The sequence below is a fragment of the Saimiri boliviensis genome, chromosome 2 (genome assembly GCF_048565385.1).
Source record: "Saimiri boliviensis isolate mSaiBol1 chromosome 2, mSaiBol1.pri, whole genome shotgun sequence".
Classification (NCBI taxonomy): domain Eukaryota; kingdom Metazoa; phylum Chordata; class Mammalia; order Primates; family Cebidae; genus Saimiri; species Saimiri boliviensis.
The window spans coordinates 227722882-227750872 of record NC_133450.1 but is presented as its reverse complement, the minus strand read 5'-3'; the positions used below and the strand labels follow the sequence as shown (position 1 = coordinate 227750872).

At 42.2% G+C, this 27991-nt stretch overlaps 1 protein-coding gene and 1 non-coding gene across 8 annotated transcripts in view; one reads left to right on the top strand and one right to left on the bottom strand.

Annotated features, from left to right (window-relative positions):
- FRMD3 (FERM domain containing 3) overlaps positions 1 to 27991 on the top strand; it is a 354484-nt gene that overhangs the window by 148996 nt on the left and 177497 nt on the right. The window lies entirely within an intron of this gene.
- Positions 4232 to 4334, bottom strand: LOC120366503 (small nucleolar RNA U13). The gene has a single exon (XR_005581154.1). It is a non-coding gene; the product is annotated as a small nucleolar RNA U13 (small nucleolar RNA).

Sequence of the window (27991 nt, the reverse complement as noted above, 5' to 3'; positions counted from 1 at the left end):
CACCCTGAGTTTTTATAAGGAGTGGATGTCTGTCAACAATCTGAATTAGTTTATATAAGAGGTTGGGCAATATTGTAAGCAGATATTTGTCTTTATTGCCCAGATGAAACTAACAAACCTCTTTACGGGATAGTGTCATGCCTTGAGTTTTATAGCACCTTCCTTTTAACAAACTCAGTGTTTCATTCTTTAGGCTTCTTATGTCTCTTTGCTTGTATATTTTTTATTATTATTTTTTTGAGCCTGGATCTTACTGTATTGCTCAGGTTGGAATGTGGTGGCACGATCACAGCCTTGACCTTCTGGGTCCAAGCAATCCTCCTACCTCAGCCTCTCAAGTAGCTGGGACTACAGGCATATGCCACCATGCCAGGCTAATTTTTGTATTATCTGTAGAGACAGTATCTTGCCGTATTGCCCAGGTTGGTCTCAAACTCCAAGCTCTGGTGATCCACCCATCTTGGCCTCCCAAAGTGCTGGGATTACAGGTATAAGCCACTATGCCCTGCCTGTATTAAGTTATGCTTATTCCTTTTAAAATTCAGGATTTGTTAAGCACTTAAAACAAATTTGTAAATTAAAACCTCATTGAGATACCATTTGCCACGTAGTTTGATGAGCATAACACATAGAGTGTCAACGTTGGCAAAGGGGGTGGGGAAAAAGATGCTCTTATAAATGTCTGGTATGAGTTAAATTGTGTAACTTCTATGGAGGATACTTTTGTAGTAGCTACCAAAATATGTTGTTTCTATCTACCTCTCTCTTTCTGACTCAACAATTCCATTTCCAGGGGTATGTGTTGTGGATATTCTTGAACATTGTGAAATGTATACAGGGAGTCTTCTCAGTAGAGCTGTTTGTTTCAAATGATTTGAAACAACCTCTTCATCAATGGGACAGGCTAAGTCAAGCATGACACGCCTATACAATGGATGTGGCCATTAAAAAGAACATGGCAGCTCATATGTATCAATATAAAAAGGTCTATAAGCTATACTATCGAATGAAAATAGCAAGGTGCTACCATTTCCATTAAACAGAGGATAAAAATATTAATATATTCATGGTTGCTTGTCTGTGTGTAATATTTCTGGATATATACATAAGAAGTTATATTGGTTACCTGTGGGGAGGTACTGAGTGGCTTGTGGGTAAGAACAGGAGGAGGCTTACGTTTCATCATAAACCTTTTTGTATCTTTTGCAGCATTCAAAAATTCCAATTTAAAGTTTAGTTTAGAAAAATGCCCCCATGTATGCAAGTGATTTCCAAGTTCCCTTCAATATTTTTAATGATTATGGAACACACTGAACTTCTTTTTTATTATTCTAGCTGTGAACTCTGTCTGCTGTGTACATGCACATATGTAATCATATTCGGTATTTAAATTTATACTCATTTATACGTCACTTGGGTGGTGAGTAAAAAGGAAAATACATTTTTATCAGCAAACTTGGTAAATTGATGAGGTTTCTGGTATAGTCAGAGATAGTTGCTTATTTCAATCTCTGGTAAGTTTTTAAAAACACCTATTCAAAACACACTTATGTATATATGTATTAGTCCATTTTCATGCTGCTGATAAAGACATACCCAAGACTGGGAAGAAAAAGAGGTTTAATTGGACTTACAGTTCTACATGGGTGGGCAGGCCTCAGAATCAAGGAGGCAAAAGGCACTTCTTACATGGCAGCAGCAAGAGAAAAGGTGAGGAAGAAGCAGCAGTGGCAACCACTGATACGCCCATCAGATCTTGTGAGACTTAATTCACTATCATGGAAATAGCACAGGAAAGAATGGCCTCCATGATTCAGTTACCTCCCCCTGGGTCCCTCCCATAACATGTGGGAATTCTGGGAGATACAATTTTCAAGTTGAGATTTGTGGGGGGACACAGCCAAACCCTATCAATATACAATTTAAAAACATGCCAAACTGTATATTGCTTAGGGATATGTGGCTATGTAGTAAAAGCGTAAGGAAATGCACAGACCTAATGGACATTAATTTAGTGGGGTCAAGGTGGGAAGAAATAGAATATGGAATTCAAAAGGGATAGGTACATAATTATTCATTGCATTTTTCTTTATGTCTTGCTTCATATTTCAAACATTGCATAATTAAAAAGTTAGTATGTGTTACTAATTTGTTTTCAGGCAATTATAGAGTTCTGTGAAATCATAAAAAGATACAGAAACAATATAAATGTCAATGATCTGTATTTTCTTTATTTTCTGTCACATCACACTGGTACCTAAAACAGAGCCTGACAGAGGGTAGACCCTAAAAAATATTTGCCAAGATGAATAAACAGGCATAAAAAACCCACAAGCTTCTGAAGTGGTGGCTGGTGGGTTGTGTGATGTACTGGTGTGCCATCTTGTATAATGGGACACAAAGAGAAGAAGGGGACATATCTGATGACGTCTGTAACCTTTCTGATGGGTCAGAAAAAGGAACCTGGGAATTTCTCAATAACCGGAAATAGAGGTGAAATATAGAGGTGACTGGGTCTCTAATAAAATTCAGATGCTACCTGTACTCCAGAATACATCCTTTGCAAAAGGCCTTTTCATGGCTCTCAGTAAGACTGGGATTTTGTCTTCACACGTCATACTCAGTGGCCCCCTTTGTGAATGCTATATATTTGGTTAAGATGGCTAATGTGGGTGTAACTCTAGATTCCCCTTAGCAATGCTGTTGCTGTCTTTTATGTATCTGTGCCCAGCCAAGAGCCAGGTTGTATGGGAGTGATTGGAATGACTGACATTTACTACTGCCCACTGGCAGTAGTAGAATAAATCACCTTTGTTTCTTAGGATAGCCATCAGCCATTCAGTTCCCATATTTGTTTAATATGTAGACATAGAATGAAAGGAGTGTGGGAAAATAATTTAACATTGTAATCCTACAATGGCTACAAAAGATGTACTAATACATGTTGACAATAAATGAATAATATACGATTGTTGTTAGTTACCCCTCAATATTTAGCTAGCTAGAGCACTGCTGTCCAATAAAATTATAACATGAGCCACATATTAACATTTTCTTGTAGCTACATTAAGAAATTAAAAGAAACAGGTGGAAATTAATTTGAATTAATCCAACCCAAAATATTTTCATTTCAATACATAACCAATGTTAAAAAATTGTGAATGAGATTTTATATTCTTTTCATCTGGATTAAGTCTTTGAAATTCTGTGCATATTTTATATCCTCAATAGGATGCTAAATTTTTGTTAGAAGTACTTGATCTGTATCTAGATTTTATAAAATTTACAGTTGAAAAAGTAGAGTCATATATCCAATATCCAAACCATTCCATCATATGTGATAGTGGCTACCCTATTGGACAGGGTAGAGTTAGAATTTATTCATAAATTTCTGTTACATTTTTTTAATGATTCTGACCATCTGTTTATCAGTATGATTTTTAAGAAATGTAATAAAGATTAGACATATTCTTGCACTTGAGAACTTATAAACTAATACAACAAATGTGTATCTTGCATTGTGTGAAGTTAGTTTTTTGAATGAGTGTTTCAGCTGTTTCGATGAGCTTAATTTTGAGGACTCATATTTGAGATCTGAGATTTAAGGCAATAAAATTTTGGGCCGAGTGTTGTAGCTCATGCCTGTAATCCCAGCACATTGGGAGGTTGAGGCAGGTAGGTCATTTGAGGCCAGGAGTTTGAGAACAGCCTGATCAGCATAGCAAAATCCCATGTCTACTAAACAATACAAAAATTAACCAGGTGTGGTGGTGCACGCCTGTAATCCCAGCTACTCAGGAGGGTGAGGTACGAGAATCACTTGAACCCGGGAGGCAGAGGCTGCAGTGAGCCAAGATCGCACCACTGCACTCCAGCCTGGGCAACAGAGCAAGACTCTCTCTCTCTCTCTCTCTCTCTCTCTCTCTCTCTCTCTCTCTCAAAAAAAAAGGGCAATAAAAATTTAGATAATTCTTTCACAAGTATTCTTAAGCTCAGGGTAAAAGATCTAAGAAGTAATATCTTCCAGTTTTTAGAGAAAAATATAATAACTTTAGAAAAAGAGGAAAGAGTCCATCCACAAATAATCAAATTGAACTTAAGGAAATATGGAAAATATAAATCCATGGTTTCAAAATCTCAAGCATTAGTTCATAAGTGATTGAGTAATTTAGTTGCTGAACATAAACCAGGAGGATTTGAAATTAGGCCAATTCGTTTTTTTTCCTTTGTACGTCAGATGGTGCTGTACCGACATTGTAACAAGGTTTGAGGGAGGCGCGCCTCATACATGGGCTTGAACACCCGATCATCATGCTTATGAACTACAAAGGGGTCCAGCCAACTAATTCTGAGTATAGATTTCATTCCAGATTTTTGACAGCTCCCATTTCACACAGGAGGAAATTGGTAGTGTGTACATATGGAGAGTCTGTTGCATCAAAGATTGAGTTAGCTAGAAGAGAGCTGTTGCAGGAAGGCCACCATTGTTTTTTCTCCCCGTCAGCATGGCTGCTGGGAAGTTCTAAGAGCTTTTCTGGGCAAGAAAAGGGGACAAGGATTGATAGCCTGCCAGTCTCACTCTGTGGATATCTTGTTAAGAGGAATCAAATCCTGACACTTCGGGTTTTTACAGGAAATGGAATTAGTTCTTCCTCTTAAACTCACAAACCACCAAGAATCCACTGGGGATGCTTGACAGTTACGAATAATTTACAGATGTCTATTATGAACTATTAAATTATTAAATAGTTATTAGTAGTTATCGATTGTTAAATTGTTAGATTATTAATAGTTATTCAATAATTCATAAGCAGTTTTATCTATTAAAGTGAGAAGTAGAGAAGGGATCAAGATTTAGTTTGAGTGCTCTTGGCTGAGACTGGTCCTCTGACCAGCTCATTTTGGGTGAGTGAGAGGATAATACTCTTTTCCCCTCTCCCCTGACAGCGCCCACTTCACTTTCTTGGCTGGGCATGCCTTCAACCTGATGTTACAGCACATCCTGTAAGAAGCTAGCCACGGGTAATCCATGAAAAATTCATGCCAGCATCCTTGCCAGGCTGTTTGGCCCCTTGCTAAATTTTAAAGACAGAATGGAAGAGACTAGTCAGTATTTCCATGTGTGTAGGTGTGATGTATGTATTTGTGTGCTTGTGTGTGTGTGTATATATGTGTGTGTGTGTGTGTGTGTGCACATGCAGTGGGGCAGTTTAACATTTCTATTTATTGCTCTTTTTTAAAAAAATGTGCCTGTTCCCTATTGCTCTGAAAAGAAGTTAAAAAACTACCTTTTCTAATAAGTACATCCTTTTCTAATAAGTACATGTGTGTTATGGAAAATGCAATCTAACCTCTCTTAAGCCTCCACCTCAGCATAATCACTGACATAGCATGTTTCCCTCCAGTGTTTAAAAACTTTATGAAAAATTCCACTGACTTGGCTTAAAAAAAGGTGCATTTTTGTATTTGTCAGAAAAACAAATTGGTCATGATTTAGGGACTCGTGTTTGTTGCTCTCGGGTTGAAGGTAATTTTGCAGTGGATTGCTGATTCCTCAGAGCATCTATACATACTTCACGTCTGGGGACTTATTAAACAACATTCACTAAAGCCTCATTTTCTTCATGTTATCCATTTGGAAAGCTTACCCTTCCTCCAATTTGAAATAGCATCTTTCTCGCACTGCTCCGACTTTGAGTTACTCCGTCAGCGCAGGCCCTCTGGTGTCTCGGCTGCTGCTCCGGCACTTCATTTGCAACATGGGATTTTTCTAGAGAGTTTAACAGTTTTGTTTCCCTTGCCTAGCTGCTGTGGTCACCCATCAATACTTGCTGCAAGTGGCACGGAGACTTTAGCCCTGCCATCTTCCTTGAGTCAGAGCCTTCCCTTTCCAGGGAGCAGAGGGTCTTTGTTCCAGGCTGCCACGTGGGGACTCTACTCTTCCAAAGAGGAGGAGAAAGAAGGCTGATATTATGCGTTTTGCCTTTCACTGCCTTTTGGGCAACAGTCTTGGAATGAAGACACTAAAAACAGATGTAAAAACTGAGGGTGACAGTGGGATCTCATTAGCTTAGTGGCTGTGACAATATATCCAGGAAAGAGGTTTGTGGACATGCAGCTGACTGTATCTGAGAAGCTGGAACTGCACATGTATGTGTGTGTGTGTGTGTGTGTGTGTGTGTGTGTGTGCACGCGCACGCACATGCCTGTGCCTCTGGAGGTGGGGCAGGCATTTCAGGCTTTGCCATATAATTTTCTTGCTTAAGCTTTAAAAAACTTGTCAGTTGGGTGGCAGCAGGCTTGGTTATTTTTCTTTATGGGCACTTCTGTAAATATCTTTAAATTTCAGATTAGGCTTTTTAGAGGGGCATTCAATGTGAAGAATAAAGAGATTATGGCTTTGCTTTCTTTTTTTAAAAAAAGTTACCGAGGCGTGAAATGCACCCAGTAAAGTGCCTCCAGTGCACTCTCTTAATTGAACAGCCAGATCAAGGTGAGACTATTTCCATGCAGTACAGGGTACAGTGCCTCACTTTGATCATTTTGAAAATACATGAGTTCCCAGTCTTAACATAGCTTTTCCTCACCCTCAGTCCAACTTTCAATTCTTGAATCTTCATAGGAGCTTCTGGGATCAAGTCCATCACTTGGTTATAATTTCCAATCAAGAAATGTGAGTCTAGAGCTGAGATGCCTCTGCCCCTGTTTTCACCTGTGGCAAAGCTGAGCTTGGCAAACCATGCAATGCTACAGACATCAGAAGGGCCTGAACAAGGGTGCATCTGTGGCCTTGTTCTGAGTGGGAACCAGAGGCCTGGGTTCTGGACTCAGTTCTGAGTGGGAACCAGAGACCTGGGTTCTGGACTCAGTTCTGTCACTAGCCTGCAGAAACCTCGCTGTGATTTCTGAAGTCCTGTCCTCCAATTTGACGACATTATGATTCTGGTGAAAATATGGCTCTTTGTGTAAATATAATAAACCCCATGACCTCAGAATTCAACCAGGAAGCTTATCCAGGATCAGACCAGATGTCCTTCTTCTAAAAGATATTTTACAGCTGTTCACTGGCCTCATTCTGTCTTCCTGGAGGCAGTGGCCAGGCCTCTCAGCAGACCAGATGGAAGCTTGTAGAGCTGTTCATGAGTTCTGTGTTAGGTTTTCAAAATTGTAGAATGTGGATAATAACATTACTTTCTCCATGTGGCTGTGGATGCGACATACTGGGGTCCGGACTGGTGGGGCAATCATTTTGATTTGGTGGTCCTCTCTTGCCTTCCTTTGTTGTTAAATATTTTGGATGTCATCTCTAGCCCCTGAGAGCTTCCAGTGAGACTCCTCCATGAATGCTGTTTTCCTTCCTGATCTTGCTGCCCTCTGCAATGGCTCAGCAAGCTGTCAACTCTCAAACACAGCATGTTTCATACGGATAAAACTCCCAAGGCCCATTCAGCTACATCACAGTGAGCTGAGCAAGGCCACAGGCTGAAGGAGGCCTGGGAATTTGAAATGCGGTTGCTGTCTACGTGTGCTCTGCCTTGACTCCTTCCAACCGTACCAATAAAGCTAAAGGAATTCGAAGAGGAAACTGTTGGTCACTGCCCACCCCACTGCTGCCAAGGTAATTTGGAATTCGTGGAGGTTAGAGGCTTTTGAGGTTTGGATAGCTTAAGTCATCTCAGCAAATGCAGAGTGAAAACTTAAAAATCAGATCTGCTTTCAAGCATTTTTCCCCACTCTGTGTTCTTAAGGAGGGAAATGGAGAGTGGCTCACAGGCCTTGATTTTCTTGAGTAATTGTTTAAGATACAGAGGAGCTTTGGAAACTGAGCTGATGCTGACTTGCTACCTGTATTGGCCACACCCGGAAGGCTCCAGATGCACTTCCATTTTTCCCTCCCCATCTTGCCAAGGCTACCACTTGCCTGATGCCACCTGAGGACTTACAGCTGCTCTGCTGAGTTAGGCTCTACGGCCAAGGAACTGTATTCAAGCTCAGTAGTAGGATAGCCATCATGGAATCATGGCTGTCTGATGCCATGATAGGGTTGGGGTGGGCTGTATGTGCTATTGCTCTTCACCTCTGTGCAGATAGGGCCAGGAGTGAGACAATAGGGAGTGGTGGTGACTGTGGCAGAGGTGGATATGCCCCTCATCGAATATTATAATATTTTCAAGTATGTAATATACTGTTTCTTGGAGAAGTGTGTTTAACAATGCCTATAGGAAGATTAGAAAGGTGTGAAGGTTGCAGGGGGGGAAGTAACATTGAAATTGAACTCTAACATACTGAAGAACCAACTTTTAGGTACTCTAACTAACAAAGAAAAGAAGAGAGCAAAACAAATTCACATCTGCCACTGTATTTAGTTTGGGGCATGGAGCTCTTGAGACTTCCAGGAGAGTCTTAAGAGAAAAAGACACATTTATAGAGCACCTATCATGTGCCAGATAATGCTTGTATTGGCATTTTAATAAATATTATCTCATTCACTTCTCACAGCAATCCTGTGAAGTCGGTCTCTTACTCCTATTTTTTAAATCAAGAAACTTGCGCACAATGAGGACTTTTTTTTTTTTTTTTTTTTTTTCCCCCCCGAGACATTCTCACTCTGTCTCCCAGGCTGGAGTGCAATGGTGTGTGATCTCAGCTAACTGCGACTTCCACCTCCTAGGTTCAAGTGATTCTTCTGCTTCAGCCTCCTGAGTAGCTGGTGGTGGGACTATGGGTGCCCACCACCATGCCCAGCTGATTTTTATATTTTTAGTAGAGACGGGGTTTCATCATACTGGTCAGGCCGGTCTCAAACTCCAAGGACAAATATTTGGGTTACTCAGCCAAACATGTTGGTGCTAGGATTTGACACCCTGACTTCTGTCTTTTAGTTCAGGAGCTCCTGCCCTGTGCTGGAAAATCCATTGCTGGATTTTCTGGCCTCTGTGCCCTCTCTGGTCTCCTCCACTGCCAATGGTAACAAGTGCCCTCCCTGAGCCTGTCTGTTTGCTCTGGGCTGACCCTGACCTCCTGAGCTCCAGGCTGTCATTGGTGGCCAGGATCACTGCCAATTCTGACTGCAGGTCTCCTCACTGTTTCCATGACAGAGCTTACCTGAGCCATCACGGTGCCTTGGTCCTGTGGCTGGCCTGCATCCAACCTGGCTCCTCCGAAAGGTCTGATTGCCTAGTGGGTCTCCTAGAGGTTTGGATTTATCTCTGGCTAGTGCTGGCCAGGGCCCCTGCCCCAAACAGGATGACAATGGATGGGAGGGTTACTTTCCTGCTGTCACTCCAGGAGCACCTCAAACATGGCGACTTAGAAACCCTGATCTGGCCAGACATGGTGGCTCACGCCTGTAATCCCAGCACTTTGGGAGGCTGAGGTGGGCGGATCATGAAGTTATGAGTTCGAGACGAGCCTGGCCAACATGGTGAAACCTCATCTCTACTGAAAATACAAAAAAACTGGATGTGGTGGCAGGCCCTATAATCCCAGCTACTCAGGAGGCTGACATAGAAGACTCATTTGAACTCAGGAGGCAGAGGTTGTAGTGAGCCGAGATTATGCCACTGCACTCCAGCCTGGGCAACAGGGTGAGACTTTGTCACACACACACACACACACACACACACAAAGAAACCCGGATCTGCTGTCTGTGAAGAGGCCTCGAGGTTGATAAGTGGTGGGGGAGGGAGGTGTAATTTGTTGTTGAGAGTTGCATTTTCTTCTCATTTCACATATACTTGATTATAAATAAATTAGAACATTTAGAATTCATAAATTTAGCACCCCATACTCAAGTGCCCCAGAAACACTTTCATATATGCAGAGTAAAAAAGAACAATTGGTGTAAAGTATAGGAAACAGACTTTCCTACTTGGCAAATCTTTTCTTTTCTACTTGGCATATCTCATCTTTTCTTCAGCATGGACGTTGCAGCAGACAGAGATTTTCATTTTCTACTGTCAGTTACGGTTTTGTCTGGAGATCTGTTAGTTAGGGTTACCCAAAGGCAGACTGTGTGGTATGAAGGCCGCTGGGCTCTGGCAGAAGGCTGCTGGAGTCAGATCTCACACATTCCATCTCCTGGCAAGCTGGAAGCCAGGGCAGAACAGCTGTTCTTTCTTGCTGGTGTGCTCCATACACATGACACGGATGTGGCTCAGGTTGGCCCTAGTGGCCATGTTCTAGTGGAAGGGACCTGAGCTTTTATCTTCCCTCTGCCATTGAATAGTTGTGTGCTCTTGGACAAGTGACTACCTCTCTGAGCCGCAGTTCTCATATTTATGGAATAAGAAAAATAATGGAAACATACAGGGTCATTCTGAAGATCAAATAAGATATCTGAAAAGAGCTCCTTGTGAATTATGAAATGCTATGAGGTGCTGGCTACTGTACATAGCAAACCCTCGCCACAGACACGGGCTTTGGTTTGGGTGTTTATTCCAAATTGTGAAGTAGGTAGAGTGAGTTTTAGCCTGTTCTCCCCGCTTTTCTTATATCAAGTAGCCTTTTTTTTTTTTTTTTTTTTTTTTGAGACGGAGTTTCGCTCTTGTTACCCAGGCTGGAGTGCAATGGCGCGATCTCGGCTCACCGCAACCTCCGCCTCCTGGGCTCAGGCAATTCTCCTGCCTCAGCCTCCTGAGTAGCTGGGATTACAGGCACGTGCCACCATGCCCAGCTAATTTTTTGTATCTTTAGTAGAGATGGGGTTTCACCATGTTGACCAGGATGGTCTCGATCTCTCAACCTCGTGATCCACCCGCCTCAGCCTCCCAAAGTGCTGGGATTACAGGCTTGAGCCACCGCGCCCGGCTTCAAGTAGCCTTTTCACTTACAAGCTTGCTTGTCTCAGAAAGGCAATTCCTCAAAGTGCAAACACTCCTAATCCTCAAACACCCCTTAAATCTTTCATCAAACTCAATTGCCCTTTCTGTTAGTGTTGATTTTCCTAAATCCACACCTGTGCTTAGCTATGTATGATTAGACAAGATCATAATAAACTTATTTGCAAGGATAAATAGGGAGGCATCCTTCTTAAGTATATTTGCTTTAACTCCTAAGAATTGGAGAAAACCAGTTTTGCTAGATGAATGAATTTAAAATGTCAGCTGTCATGTAGCTGAGACTGGAGTGGGGCAAGGAGAGGCCCCTTCTGGTGCCCTTTGGAGTGTATCTTCTGGATGGCATGTCTCTGTTATGGCTGATGTCAGCCAGCAGTGTCTTACTCATTTTTTTTTTGAAGACAGAGTCTGGCTCTGTTACCCACTGCTGGAGTGCAGTGGCATGATCTTGGCTCACTGCAACCTCCGCCTCCTGGGTTCAAGCGCCTACCACCGCACCCAGCTAATTTTTGTATTTTTAGTGAAGACGGGTTTCACAATGTTGGCTGGTATGGAACTCCTGACTTCAAGTGATCTGCCCTCCTTGGCCTCCTAAAGTGTTGGGATTACAGGCATGAGCCACCGCGCCTGGCCTTATTAATTTATAGCTGATAGATTTGTACAGGCTTTGAGTTGGCTAATAGGTAGTGAAGAATAAAGTCTTAAGAAGTAATACCAAGCAAGAATAAGGGTAAACATAAAGTAAATGAAATGTCGAGACTATAGGAAAGAGCCGACTGCAGGTATTCAGGCTGTATGACTTGGCATAGTTGTTGCAGGACCATGCATTTGGCTTTGAACTTCCTGGAAGCAACTTGAAAAGGGAAATATAACTTACCCATGAGAGAGAAAATTCATCAGTTCCTGTGAAAGACAAGGATTTCTCAGTCTTAACTCCAACTTGGGGCTGTACAAGAAAATAGTTGATGGAATCAACAGCAGTCTCAACAAAGTCTTACAGCAAAAGCAGAAGCAAATTTTTAGCCTGTTGTTACTTTTCAGGTTCTTGCTTAAAGCTGAGGGCATAGGACCTCTAGAACCTGATGTTAGAGGTAACCTGGTAGGTGATCACTTTGGATCAATGTCATTCAAGTACACAGCATTCTGTGTCCGTTTTGGTTCTGTTTTGGGACAGGGAGAACTAACTTCACTTCTGTGGAGCCAAAGGGAACATGATTTTTGAAGGAAACTCTGAAGATAGCACACAAGCTTTCTATTTTGTCTGGGAAGACTTGAAGAGGAGGAGACTAAGCTTATTCTTGGCATGAATTTTCCAAGGCAATCTGGGCAGCCCTGACTGTCTGAGATAATCACCAGCCATTACTAGGGATGTGGGAACCAAGCCAGACCTATGTATAAAAATGGTCACTTTGGGAATGGGGGAGGAGCTTGGCTGGGCCTGGCTCTGAACCCAGCTTCAGCCCCCATCTCCCGTATGAACAGGTCTATTGGCCCTGATTCTGGGTCTCCCTGGCTCTCGCTGGAGTAATGCTTGTCATCACAGGCCCACTGTGGCTACAGTTGCCTGTTCACAACGTTGAAGGAACATCATCAGCACTAAGTGTGAACTAGATTATTTTTTCTGTGCATTAATTGTAGCATTTGAACATATTAAAAAGTAAGCAAAATTAAAATAAATATAATTTTAGTGACTGGCCCTTGTTCATTCTGGAAACAAATGCAAATATTGAAAAAAATTAAAAAGAGTGCAATGGTCTCCTTCCATGGTTTTGAAAAATATCTAGAAATAACTAGTGTTTCCTGCTTGTTAAAAAAACATACTCTCATCAGACACAATACAAAAAAAGTAAAAGATAGTAAGCATCACTCATGATTCCACCATACAGTGATATTCACCGTCAACATTTCCTTCCACTTTTCTATATTTATATCTATACACATCTAAGGCCATATATATTTTTGTGTTGATATCCAAATCTCCATAAATTAATGGGAAGTTTAGTATGAACATCAAGACATGTCCAGGAGTCTTTTTAAGACTACTGGAGGTTTTAGGTTTAGAAGGAATATTAAAGCATTTGGAAAAAGGTGGAAATGTGAAGGGAACAGAATGAGATAGGTAGGAAAGGGGGTGATGAAAGGTAGGAAACTGACACCAGGTGAGGTACTGTGCTGAGGTTTCGCCTGCATGCTGTGATTTCTATTACCATAATAGGTGGGCTGAGAGGGGCAATGTCTTCAGGAGTCAGCGCTCAGGCTTGGGAGTCAGACAGACCCAATTTTACACATTGGCTTTCCTCCCTATTACTTTAGAACCTTATTTTTCTCCTGTGTAAGATCCATATATCCAGCACTTTGGGAGGCCAAAGTGGGTGAAATCTCTTGAGTTCAGGAGTTCAAGACTGGCCTGGCCAACATGGTGAAACACTTTTGTACTAAAAATACAAAAATTAGCTGAGTGTGGTGGTACGCACCTGTAGTCCCAGTCACTTGGGAGGCTGAGGCAGGAGAATTACTTGAACCCAGGAGGGGAGGCTGCAGCCAGCCGAGATGGCACCACTGCACTCCAGCCTGGGCAACAGAGCAAGACTCTGTCTCAAAAAAAGAAAAAAAAAAAAAGGATCCGTATAAACCACGCTTTATGTGGTTTTTGTAAAGACTTAAAGATTGGATGTACACAAAGCTGTCACATCTGGCACTAGTAGACTCTCACCAATGGTAGCTGTTATTGCCACTCTTATTCCAAATCTAGCAAATTGAGTCTTAGAGAGGGTGGTGTGTCTAAGATCACCCAGCTAGTAAGTGGTAATGACAGGATTCGAATTCTACCAATTTGAAGGATATGTCAGGCTTCAGTGCTCACGTTCTTGATGCTGTACTAGGGTCAGTGCCAAAGGAAACTGATTATATTTATTCAGTAGTCCAACATATTTCATTTTCTACATCAAATGTCTGTAAAGAAATGGATGCTGGTGCTTTGGAGTTCATACTGACCTGTTTTTTGGCAGTTTCAAGGAAAGCAGAACATTCTGTCTTCTGTTTGTATGTAAAGCCAGGTAGAATACATTATCTCCCTTGCTGTTGTGGCATCTAAAGCTGGTGGCATCTGCAGATGACAACTGAGGGAGTGTTAATGTGTGTATGGTTTTGCCCAGGAAAATGACAATGAATTTCATGCGTGGGGGTGCTGACTGCTATTTAGCAATGAGGCTTTTTTCCCCACTAGATTAGTAAACAGATGTTTTCTGGTCCATTGAGGAGTTTTAAATGCTGGAAATACTTAAGAGTAATTTTCCAGGGCTGTTGACCTGATTCTTGGATTATGATCATTCTGGCTGGGATCTAGTGCCCTCGAGCTTTTTAATCTGTGGAGACTCTTTTGTGTATTTATCTACTCAGCTCAATGTGACCTTTCAAATCCTCGATTCACAGAGGCATCTTTTAGATCCAGGAGCTGAGATTGTTTATTTTTTCTCCTCTTAAGTCTAAGTAACTAATGTATCAGGATCCTCAAATGCTGAATTGCCTTGGGACCAGCCTTGGGATCCATTTAGTCGGAATCTGAGTTCACAGGCATTCCCACCTCCTTTTCAAAGGTGATATTTTGAAATAACAAAAAGAAAATTCACATTATCTGGATTTTACTGGGTACTTATTCTCTCGGTCAGCGTGCGGGATAGGTCATGCTGTGGTAACCAGAACCCGTCACACCTCAGTAGCTGCGTAGAACATTTATTTTCTTGCTCATGCTGTAATGTCCCATGAGGGTCTGTTGGGGCATTCTTCTGATTGCGGTCACACAGTGACCCTGGATGATGGTGGCTTTATCTTTTACACTACCATGACCACCACAGTAGAGGGGAGGGCGTATGGTGAGTCTCACTGGCTCTTTAAAATTCATTGGCTGAAACAAGTCTCATGGCCAAGGCCTACTGCAAATGGAGCTGGAAAGTACATTTTCATCCTGTGCCTGAGGGAGAGGAGAACCAGACTGCAACCCTAATGGCCCCCATACCTCCTGGCGTCAGACTCTGTGTTAAGTGCCTCATATATACCATCTCTTATCTTTACCCCAATTCTGTAAGCCACAGGCTCCTATTCCCATTTAATAGATGAGAAAATGGATTCAGAGAGTCAGGTCAATTGCCCATGGAAACACAAGGCTTATATTGGAATCCAGTCTGTCTGCTAACAAAATGAATGTGCTTCCCTCTCTGTTATACTACCTTTGATAGCTTAGGCTTTCCCTTTCTTCCCCAACTGAACATTTCCCCTGGATAGTAAGATTGACCCTCTTCCTGTGATCAATTTTTATGTGGTGTTGTATATTACCCTGGAGGCTGGAGGTGACAGTTGCTGATGGCCTCATGAGAGTGGTCCAGCTGGGAGCTGGTCTATTGAACAATGTCTCTAGGGATATGACATGGTGAGCCCAGAGGCCAGAAGTGACAGAAGAAGAATTGGGGATCCACTGGGCCAGTTGGAAACTGGGCCATTACTCTCTTTGGACATTGGATTGTGGGAACTACCACGTGACTATTCTACAGATCACTGGTGTATTGATTACATTTATATTTACAAGGGGAGCTTTATGTTCTATTAATCTAAATGACAGTTTTGTCCAATAATTTCCTTGAACACGACTTGGATTTCAGAATTAGAGTATCAGCGAAGTGCTCTTCTGACCTTAGAAATGACCCAGCCACTGGCTACAGAAAAATTGGGTCTGTTTTCCTCTGCTGTTAGAAACCAGAGAATGCTTTTGGGTAGCTGTGTGAACCAACAAACTTACTGATGCCCAAGACTACGTCTTCTGGTTTATGTAATGGCTATTGTCAGGGAGGTCATGCCATCAAGCTGGAAGTGTGTGTTTTGAGACCTTCAGATGGATCTTGAAAAGCAGTTCCCTGCTTGAAAAACATTCTGAATATAAAGAAATATATTTAATATAGATTAGTATTCTATCTAGTCTTTCTACTAGTTTCTCCTTATTTTATTTTACAATTGCTAGCGTTATCTTTGTTTACTTACTGCTAACTTACTGTCACTCACTGGCTAAATATCTTCTGATGCTTCTCATTGTGCACAGGGAAAGTTTAAACACTTTGGCAAGGCAGGTAGCTCTTTGTGATCTTGTCTGCATCTACTAATGAAATAATCACAATATGTATCTAATAATGTGTTCAGGATGTTTCTGCACAACAGAGAACGCTTTTTCAACTGCCTGCCAAACAGAAAGTGAGAATTTCTGCTAAGATGGGGTTTTGTCTTTCCTCCCCACTCAGCAATATGCTGTTGCTGCATAAAGAAGCCAACTACAAGAAAGATGGTGGACATAGAAGGGTCACATTAGGCAGACAGATATTCTGGTGTTCTGTAACCATCCAGTTGGCTGTAACCAATGAAGACTGAATGTTTTCTCTGGCCTATCATAAGCCACCAGCAGGCTCCTCAGAGCAAACCAGATGTGAGGGAGAAATGTTCCATGTGGTAACTGAGAGAAACAGCTCTAGATTCAGTCATTATAGGGAGTGTCCCTGGGCCTTTGGTCATGGGTTGTTACCATGTCCTTAAGGATGAAGAATTGGAAACCAATGTCCTGACTCTCTCTGGAGCCTGTGTGGATCCTGTCCATTTATGGACATTAAATGTTTTATGGCTTTCATGGCCCAAATAATATTTGACTGTGTTCATCAGGTGTTAGGTCAAAGACAAATTATTATATGTAGTTTCCTGGGCAGGGTGTGGCCCCCATTTGGTGATGAGCATCAAGATTCTGGGACTCAGAATAGGCATGTCCAGGTGAGCAGTGTCCCCTCTCTTTTTAAAGGAAGTTCACATGTGTATGGAGGTTCACCTCCTGCAAAAAGGGTGAGGGTTTTCAGGTGTCTCCTTCCTTCCTCCAGAAGTGTTTTCTTTCTCTGAAGAGACCTACAGCAGCCGTTCATTGTGTGGGAGGAAGGCTTTGCTGAGACACAGCACAGAGGCAGGAACAACTTCTCATGGCCCTCTCAGCTGTGGGACACACAGAACACACACAGCAGGACAGACTACTTCTACCTATTGCACCCAGAGAGGTTGTTTGGCCTAATTTAGGGGCTGTGCCTTGAGTCAGACCTGATCATACATCTGTGTGGAGAAAATATTCTGTTCGCTGGGTACGGTGGCTCACACCTGTAATCTTAGCACTTTGAGAGGCTGAGGTGAGGTCAGGAGTTTGAGAACAGCCTGTCCAATATGGTGAAACCCTACTTCTACTAAAAATACAAAAATTAGTTGGATGTGGTGGTGGGCACCTGTAATCCTAGCTACTTGGGAGGCTGAGGCAAGACAATCACTTGAACCTGGGAGGCGGAGGTTGTGGTGAGCCATCATTGTGGCCACTGCACTCCAGCCTGGGTGACAGAGTAAGATTCCATCTCAAAACAAAACAAACAAAAAACAACAACAAAACTCTTCAGAGACAGGTGGAGTGGGTAGAAAGAAAGAGTGTGTGACTCTCCTTAAGTACCATGTCAAGACCCATTTCGGACATCATCCGTAAGTGACAAGTATGATTTTCTCCAAATAAGTCGCTGTTTATTTCAGCAATTTAAAGTCTGGAATTTCTGGGTTCTGTTTCTGTGGAGTAATGTTACATGCAATTCACTACCCAATACTTTGTGGCTTGCTTCGGAAAATACATTTTCTTTTCTTTTTTGGGGGAAAGTCCAATAAGGTATTTCCTTGAGTTAGATCTTTTCTTGGTATGCTTAATAGTAATTTAGCAGAAATTTTTAGCCTTTTACTGGCACTTCCAGCCTCCCTGGGAGTCTGCTTATAGCACCAGAACAGCCGGTGTGTGGGAGGGGAGGCTGATTCTGCAAAACGGAGTGTGTTTCCCGCACGTGCCCTCACATGCCCCCTTCTCTCTTTTTATCCTGTGCTTTCTTTTGTGCTCTTGAGGATCTCCCTGCTTCATTCGCTTAGCTTTGTTCTCTCACTGCCAGTGACACACATGTTCTTCTAAAAGGACAAATCTCATATAAACTTTATGCCCTGGAGCAAAAAAGAAATGGAGTACTTGGGATTAGGAAGGTGCACATGTGTCCCGTCTCTGTTTTCTTTGCATTTTGTTCTACTTCCATGGAAGACCCAAGTCTGTATTTTATAGGCTGAATCTCAACCGAGCCAGAGAATGGTGGAATCTGTTTGGTATTGGTTGGAAGAAGGGCACTGTGACTGTGGTCCGTGATGATGGATTAATGACAACTATGTGAGGCAAATGGAACCTTCCTAGGCTCTGTGATATTTTGGAACAAATTTTAAAGCTCAGACTTCAGTGCCAGGACAGGGAGACAGATGGACTAAATGATAAAGTCTTAAGGTATAATTTTCTATAAATTAAAAGTATGGCTGTCATACAAATGTAGAGTGAGCACGAGTCAAAAATTTATTTAACTCATCAGTTAGGGAACTAGCAGGATGGCAAAGCTGGTTTAAAGGAACATATGATAAGTGTATATAGTCAAGGAAACTAAACAATGTTGGAATAAAATTTGCTGAGACACAACTGAGGTATATAAGGGCATAGGTGATAAAACCATAAACGTTGAGTTGCTTACTCTGTAGGACATAAATTATTTGCAGCTTCTACAAGTTAGCATCTAACTTTACAGTCTAGACCAGGTGTCCCCAGACTTTTTACACAGGGGGCCAGTTCACTGTCCCTCAGACCTTTGGAGGGCCGCCACATACTGTGCTCCTCTCACTGACCACCAATGAAAGAGGTGCCCATTCCTCAAGTGCGGTGGGGGACCGGATAAATGGCCTCAGGGGGCCGCATGTGGCCCACAGGCCATAGTTTGGGGACGCCTGGTCTAGACCTTAAAAATTAGCAAATATTAAGTCAAGCCAAGTTTGCTTCCCAAAAGCATCAGGTGACCCTCATGTGGCTTTGATAGATCAGACTCTGTGTCACCTTGAAAAGGCACCTCATCGTCTTTTTGCCTTATTTCCAAATTTTGGATAGTTTTTCTTGATAATACATGGTGGAACCATTGCAGATGAGGTTGCTGTGGTCAACATCTGAACAGTTTTCTGTTGTCTTGGCTGACGTTTACTCTGAAGACTTATATATTTCAGGGGCATCTGTAGCTGGGGCACTACCCCCATTTTGCTCTAACTTCTTTCTTTCCAGTGTGGTATGTTGTGACCATTTTCAGGGGGTGATGGCTCTTCGGTAAGCCATCTGGATCGATATTCTTTTTCTGTCTGTCTCGTTTTTTCTTCCCTTGGTCCAGGTTGGAAAACTTCAGCCACAGAGTAAAAATGTGTATCTTTAAATGGAATGATTATTTTTGGGACAGCATAATTTAAAAACAAAATTGTATTTTTATCTAGGTCCAGGACAGAATTTTAAATGAATCCTGTGAAGTAACTGGTTTCAATATAAGAAATGACTCTTTATCTTTAAGTTTATAAGCAACAACTTTTTTTTTGAATTGAAATATTTCAATTTATCTCTTTATTGCTTCCTGAAGCAGGATTTTCTTTGCTAGTTGATCTCTTATGCTCTCTCTCTCTCTCTCTCATTAATTTAAATTTTGCAAAAGAAAAATGTATGATTAATTTGGACATACTAGATTCTTATTTAGTCAAAACCTAAATATAGCAGAGCCCTTTGAGCCCTTTGCAAAGCCTGCTGTGCAGACAGTTTTATGTGTCAATGAATTTATTTAATTATGTTTCAGGAGCTATGATTTGACCCTCAATGTGAGAGAACATCAAATGGTTTTAATGGATTTCCACGGACATTTATTTTTTTGGAGCTGCTTATCTCAAGGTAGATGCTACCAAATCAGAGTCCAAAATCAGAATCTTAGGAGAGGGATTGTGGGATGGGGACAAGGTGAGCTGCAGTGAGAGCGAAGCTAGGACCGTGGGTGGAGGGAATCCACGTTGTGTGGGGCTGCTAGGGAGGCTTTGGTGCCCTAGGAATTTCCTGCTTCTGATTCCTGAACTTGTGCACATTCTGGGCTCTCCTTTTAAATAATTAATTTATGGGAATTTAACTTTTGTCTCAAGCCAAATTCAGGTTCTAGGGCTTTTTGTGTGGCACAGCCTGATTCAATTTCTCTGTACTGTGGTCTTAGGACCATGTTAAAGTCACTGGGGCAGAGGGTTGATAGAAAAAGGTATATTCTTGGTTTCTACCTCATATTTACTGAATCAGAATCTGGGGATGGCCGAGGGAATCTCCATTTTAAACAAGCTCCTAAAAAAAAAAAATCTCAATTTTAAACGAAGTCATCCATAAATCACCAAGATAGATATTGTCTTAATTTTAACCCCCCCTCGCCCCTCAAACCCAAATAAAACCAAAACCAAACAAAAGGTTCTTTCATTACAATCAACATAGCTTCTTGTTAAGCTATTCATGTTAAAAAAAATTCATACCAAGAAGTAAATGACTAAAAGAGAGCCTTTTTGATGGGTGGCTATGGTTTAGGGAAGGACACCGCATCTTCTCGGGGCAGCTGTGGTTTAGGAAGGACTCTGCACCTTCTCGATGGCGTCTGTGGTTTAGGAAGGACTCTGCACCTTCTCGATGGCGTCTGTGGTTTAGGAAGGACTCTGCACCTTCTCGATGGTGGCTGTCGTTTAAGGAAGGTCTCTTCCACTCTAGATGATGCCCCAGCGAGGCCGGTGGTCAGGGAGTTCTTGATCTGAAACCCTGAGCACTCTCTGCTGGCTTCCTGGTTTGCAGTGGCTTTAGAGCTCACTTTTGAAAGGCACAAGCTTTCTCTTAAGCAGGATACCTGATTTCACGAGATCCTCCCTTTTCCAAAGTAGGCTGGACCAAACGATCTGCTGGGTGGGCTTGTATATTTGAATTCAGAAGCACAGTGCACACTGTGTTGACTAAGAGGAAATGAAATTTAAGTCCCTGTGTGTAGTAGAGTGGTTCCAGTTTCCACATGGGTGGCTGCAGAGCCGGAGAAACACTGAGCAAGGAGCACTAAGTAAGGGATTCAGGCCCACTGTGGTGGCTCATGCCTGTAATCCCCACACTTTGGGAGGCTGAGGCAGGCGGATCACTTGAGCTCAGGAGTTTGAGACCAGCCTAGCCAACATGGTGAAACCCTGTCTCTACTGTAAAAATATGAATATTAGCTGGATGTGGTTGATATATGCTTGTGGTCAGCTACCAAGGAGGCTGAGGCAGGAGAATCACTTGAATCTAGGAGGCAGAGGCTGTAGTAAGCTGAGATTGTGCCACTGTACTCCAGTCTGGGTGACAGAGCGAGAACTGGGTAATCTGGATGTTGGCATCTTCTGTTAATTATAGTTTCCTCTCTAAAGGGGAGGCCATATATTTCCCGTCATGTAACAACGCTTCTTTTCTCCTTGCCCTCCACTGGAAACCATAAGAATCCCTAGGCTTTAAATCTCAGTCATTGGAAGAGGACTGTTGATAAACATGGGCTGTGTTTCATTTGGTTTGAGCTAGTTTGCTTTTAAAAGCTTGTTAAAATGACTTAATGATCCAGAAAATCCACTCTTTTACTGCTGGGTAAGCAGGAAGGGATGGTTGAGTTTAGGTTTACAGGGCTTGTGAGTGCCATAGGCCAGGTAGGCTGCTGAGAGCTTCACGTGCCTCTTTTTTAGTGTTGGACATTTGTCCCCATTCAGAGTCAAGGAAACCAAGGCTCAGAGAGCCAAGTGACTTTTCCCAGGTGACACAATCAGGAAGAGTCAGGGCCAGGATGTGAGCTGAAGTTCCACTGTGTCTAACATCATTGCCTTGAAGAACAGGCCACATTATTTTTCTTCTGCCCTGTGGAGACCAGTGGCATGACCTCCTAAAAGTGTCCTCAAACTCCATCTGAGGCGCAGAGGACTGAGAGTCCAGTGGTCAAGGTACATCTAGCCAGGAGCAATGTTTATTTGTTAGTTTGGGGAGAATTTGATATTTACTAGGCAGATTGCCAAGCCTGTGAACTTGAGGAAGGAAGTTTATGAAGAAAACTGCCTTCCTGCAGATGTCTTTCAGCCTTGGAATCCCAGACAGGAAACTCCCTGCTGCAATAAAGAGGTGGTGGTCAAGAGGGAATCTGCAGAATAGAGCAAGATGGAGGCTTTTGACACATGGCCTTTAAGGCAGTTATCCCCAATCCCTGGGCCACAGACAAGTAGGATCTGGGCTGCACAGCCAGAGGTGAGTGGTGGGTGATCAAGCAAAGCTTCATCTGTATTTACAGCCACTCCCTATAGCTGGCATGACCCCTGATCTCTGCCACCTTGTCAGAAGAGTGGTGACATTAGATTCCCATAGGAGTGCAGACCCTATTGTGAACTTAATAATAATAGAAATAAAGTGCACAATAAATGTAATATGCTTGAGTCGTCCCCAAACCATCCCCACTTCCATCTTGGTCCATGGAAAAATTGTCTTCCATGAAAACCAGCCCCTGGTGCCAAAAAGGTTGGAAAAGAAACACTTTAAAGAGCTACTTTAAAGAGTTTGTCTGTGAGGGAAACAAGAGAGAGACAAGGCATATTCTGTGGGAAGGCCTAATTCCCCTTCCCTTTTTCTTATGGAACCTTCTGCTTCCACTATGATCCCAGAGCATGCAGAATTTTATGAAGGTTCACTTCCACCAATGTGCTTTATTAATATAGTGTACGAAGCATGCATTAATTGCTTTCCTAGCCTCTTGAGGTTTTTTTTTAATGATAAAGGAACATTTTAAGAATGAAAAGCAATTGCGGACATATGGAATCAACCTAAATGCCTACCAATTGATGAATGGATAAAGAAAATGTGGTATATACATGAAGGGATACTACTCAGCCACTAAAAAGAAAACAGTGATGTGTTTTGTGGCAACTTGGATGGAACTAGAAGCCATAATTTTAAGTGAACTAACTCAGGAATGGAAAACCAAAAACCTGTTTCTCACTTATAAGTGGAAGCTAAGCCGTAGGTATGCAAAGGCATACAGAGTTGTATAATGGACGTTGGAGGCTCAGAAGGAGGGTAAAGGATGAAAAACTAGGCCGGGAGTGGTGACTCGTGCCTGTAATCCCAGCACTTTGGGAGGCTGAGGTGGGTGGATTATGAGGTCAGCAGTTCGAGACCAGCCTGACCAACATGGTGAAACCCCGTCTCTACTAAAAATACAAAAATTAACCAGGTGTGGTAGCACATGCCTGTAATCTAAGCTACTTGGGAGGCTGAGGCAGGAGAATTGCTGGAACCCAGGAGTTAGCGGTTGCAGTGAGCCAAGATGGTGCCATCACCCTCCAGCCTGGGCAACGAGAGTGAAACTCCATCTCAAAAAAAAAAAAAAAAACTATTTTGGGTACAATGTACACTACTCAGGTGGCAGATGCACTAAAATCCTAGACTTCAGCACTGTGCAATTTGTTGATATAACCAAAAATCACTGTATATCTAAAGCTATTGAAATAAAAAAATTTTTAAATCTATTAAATATACTTAAGAAACAAAATGAAAGAATTCCGTTATATTGAACTTATATTCATTTTATATTGAACTTGCAAACAGATATTTCTTCAGGCTTTGGATGAGTGATCTATGACCTTTGTTTTAAATGTTTACCTGCTGGGCTCAAAGCTTTGAAAATCCCAGAGGGCCTGGGGCAGTGGTGACATTTTCTGTGGTGGGGTGCTGGGCTTCAATGAGATGCACACAGAAAACCTTGGAATGTGCGTGGACCGCTGGGGAGCAGAGGCTGGCCAGGCTGAGGGAGGGGGGCCACACCACACAAAGGGCACACAGTCACATTCCTCCCGGGCCACCCAGCAGGCTTGGTGGCTGCTTGCCATCTGGCAGTGCTCTTGGTATTTTCCTGGATTCCTCGGTGCAAGGGAAGCATAGTGACCTGAGCAGACTCAGCTCCTGGCTCAGTGGCAAGACCAGAGCTGTGGAAGTGGTTTACGGTGGAGAGTGTACTTAAAATGCCACTCTAGCCCATCCTTCCCTGTCATCGTATATGTTAACCAGTATCCTGGGACAAGGCTAGGCACCCAGAGGGCAGGATATGGGGGAGACTTTTGCAATGCTGTGTTTTGAGTCAGCCACCCGATTGGGATTGCAGCAAGGGGAGTTGGGTGAAGGGTTTAGTTAATAAATGTTGGGTACCTAATGAGGGTTGCTTATACCTAGAGCTGCCATGGATTCCTTCTGAAGAGTACTGGAGTTTCTCTGAAGAAGCCCAAGCCCCGCATTGAACTAAGTGTACTCTCTCTGTGGAGTGCTGTGGTAGCGGCTGGCAAGCAAGCATGTTTATGAGTCAGTGATCTTTTGATAAGAGCTCATTCCTGAAAGGAAAATGGAAACATCCAACTAGAACTCAGGCCAGGTCAGGAGGTGAGAGTAGGGAAAAAGAACACCAAGTGCAGGCACAAAACTTGAGAAGACGAAATAGTAAGGGAGCTGTGATTGGGGAAGTTAAAAAGGGCCTTACCGTCAACAAATCGGAGGAAAGGGAAGGACAAGTGACACTTCTGACACCTTTATACCTTCAGGAAAAGCTGATACTCCCGAGACCTAAAATAGCAGAGAAGTCAAATGTTTCATCTCATTAAAAAAAAAAAACACCAAATCAAAAAACTAAGCTAAACCACGAAACTGCTTAAGATTATAGCTTGTGAAATACAAAGTAAAAGTTAAAATAGAATAGGGAAAAAATCAGAATAGAATAAGGAAGGAAAGGATAAGGTACTAATTAAGATAAATTTAAATTTTTAGAATTTAATTCAGTTTGTCCTAGCATTTTTAAGAAAACAAAGATGATTCTAGAGGACATAACAAGTCATTCTAACTCATATCCCTAAAAATGTAGAGAATAAATTATCCACAAGGGAATAATGAGCATTTGGAAGCACATGTGGTACTAGTTTCATTTTGTAAAACATGAAATATACCAATGTCATATTCATTTATGGCTGGAGACTAGTTAGATGAGGGAAGCCGTGTATCTAAAGTGGCTGATGTTCTCAAACATCCATGCTATTGGACATTCCCAAGAAGCTGGAAATGCACAATCTGAAACAAACATGCTCCTTCCGTGGGTTCAATAAAGGGCCAATGGGTCTCTCACCTAAAATGATGTTTTGCTCAGAATGAGCTTGCTAGACATGCTTTGCCTAACACAGGGCTCCAATACCACATTATATGAATTACAATAAGACCTCATTGTTTATATGAGGGGTCTAAGCATCAAATTCCTAGTGGGGTCGGATATGTGATCTAAAGGAACTAAATGGTGCAGAGCAGGGTGGGTGGCCTGGCCAAAAGGGCAGCCATTTGTTGCTTTCTTCTAGCCAGCTCCCTGCCATGGGGGTGATGCCATGCTGAGCCAGTGCCACATGGTCAGCTGAGTTTTCAGGAGAGGCCAGCTTTTAAGATTTTAGGAAAATCTTGTAATTTTTAAACATTTGTTTTTTAAATATCAAATACATGGATGTAGGGCTACCAAGGGCTTTAAACTTCAGAGTAAAATAGATAGGTGAATGTTTGCTGGCTCATTGGTGTGAAACAAAAGACATTTCTTAAACGAAGCAAGCCATTTTATGAAAATAAAAAGTTTTTCTTTTATCATGGTCATCATTTTATAATTTTAACAAGTTAAGGAACAAATATGTGGAGAGACTTATGATCTGCCAGCTTACTAATTACTCTTCTCTACACTGAGCATTAGTCTGAGTTAGGTCTTTGTCATCTGCATGTATCTAAACCCACACATTGTATTTATTTACATGTACATATACACATGTGCAGAAATACAAATTTCTCAATGTGGCAGCTGGTACAGATCACTCAGCTTCCACCAAATGGAGTTTCTATCAAATGGAGCTGATCTTGGGGTTTTATTTGGAGGATGCAGGAGGCTGCAGAAGGAGGGGCTGGTGTGAGAAGAGGGTTGTGTTTTAGCAAGGTCTCTCTGCCCTGGTTTGTAGGATAAAGAGGAGGGAAGAGATGGAGGAGCAGGGAAAGAGTTAGGCAGGTGTCTCTTGAAGTTGTTCCAGCTAGAGGTGTTGAGGCCAAGACTAGGGATAAAGTATGATCAAAAAGGCCTTGATTCAAGTGTTATGCAAAGTATTGACTAAGACAGCCTTCAGTAAGTGATTAGTGAGGGGGAAAAAAAGGAGTTCATGATAGCTACGATGTCTCAATTCTAGAAACTGGCAATGGTGGTGGTGAGGAGAAGCAGTTTGTGAGTAGTGGATTCTATGTGATTTGGGTTTGGTGTGGGACCTGCTGACTTAACTTGTGAAAGGTCAAGCCTGGATATTGACTTTGAGAGTCATGAGCATCTCTGCATAGAGGTCAGAGTTGGAGCCAGGGGGCTGAATGAGATCCCTGAACAAATGACAGAGACAAGAGACAAAGACCCATGACTAGGATAAAGAATAAGGGGGAAAATGGAATCCAAGAGAGAGAGAAAAATTGTTAAGGGGAAGACTAATAATCTCCCACTCAGCACCTGGCATCATGCACACATTCTCACAGAAGCCTCACAAAGACCCAGGAAGAAGCATTGTTGTCTGTTTTGTAGATGAGGAAACAGGGTTAAATGATGACAGGATGGCAAGGATGTGGGTCCTTGGGACAGGCTGGGCTCCTTCTAGAAGGTGGGCAGAGAAGGGAGTGGGAGAGAGCTTGGTGCATGAGGGCATATCAGAGTGAAAGCAAAGGGCATTTTTGAGGATGTCCTGAGGAAAATGTTTGTAAGCTGAGGGGAAAGATCAAAGGGAGAGGGAGAAACAGAAGATGAAAGCTGGAGATGGATTAATAATTGATAGGGCTGAGTTGCCAAGCAGGGGGCTGGAGCCAGGATCAAGATGGATCTTGAGAGTGACAGCAACCTGAAAGGAAGCTCTCATTGTACAGACTACCAGAGCCCCAAGCGATGGTGAGACATCACAGAAAGAGAGCTTCAGATGTGACGGGAGGCACCAGCTCAGGAAGCTGATGGCCACTTGCTATGGCATGACTATGAACAGAAGTATTAACTGCTTATTTTCTTTTTATGTGACTATCTTCTATGGATCATTCACGTTAATTCTCACAAATTATAGAACCTCAACACAAATAAACCTAGCCTAGATTAAGTAGAGATTATTTTAATTAGCTTCATTATTTCCTAAGGAGACCATGCCATCCATTATTTGTTGCTATTACATGTGAGCTGTGTGTGTGTGCATGCGCGTACATGCGTGTGTGCGTGCATGTGGGTGTGTGTTTTAGCTTTAATGAAGAGTAGGGCTACATATCAAGGGCAAGGTTAGGAAGAATTAACGTTTTCGTGCTTACATCATTATCAAGATAATGGTATAACATACACTGTTGGGTTAAAGATCTTTCTGGAAAGAACTCGCTGTGATATGGTTGAAAGAACTTGAGCTTTGGAGTTCATGGGTGCACATCTGAGCTGCAATATGTCCAAGTGGTGGAATTTTGGACTAAAGGCCTCCCCTAGCTTTATCTTCTCCAACTGTGACAGAATAATTATACCTTAAAGGTTTTTATGATGATTAGAGATATGTAAACAACACCCAGCACATACCTTAATACATGGTACAAATAATAAAAATTATTATAATTATTAAATGAACTGAGGACTACATATTTATAAAATACATCAGACCAACATGAGCACACATATGTATATATATATATGTGTGTGTGTGGTTTGTGTGTGTGGATATGCATATATATGAAGGTATCTTTCCATTCTTTTGTCAATGGATGTGTGAATTGTTTTCAGTTTTATTCCATTACAAACTATACTACTATAAACATACTTTTTTTTTTTTTTTGAGACAGTGTCTCCACTCTGTTGTCCATGCTGGAGTGCAATGGAATGATCTCAATTCACTGCAATCTCCACCTCCCGGTTTCAAGCAATTCTTCTGCCTCAGCCTCCCAAGTAGCTGGGATTACAGGAATGTGCCATCACACCCAGCTAATTTTTTGTATTTTTAGTAGAGATGGGGTTTCACCATGTTGGCCAGGCTGGTCTCGGACTCTTGACCTCAGGTGGTCCACCTGCCTCTGCCTTCCAAAGCGCTGGGATTACAGGCGTGAGCCACCACGCCCAGCCTATAAACATTCTTATACATATTTTCCGGTGCATGAG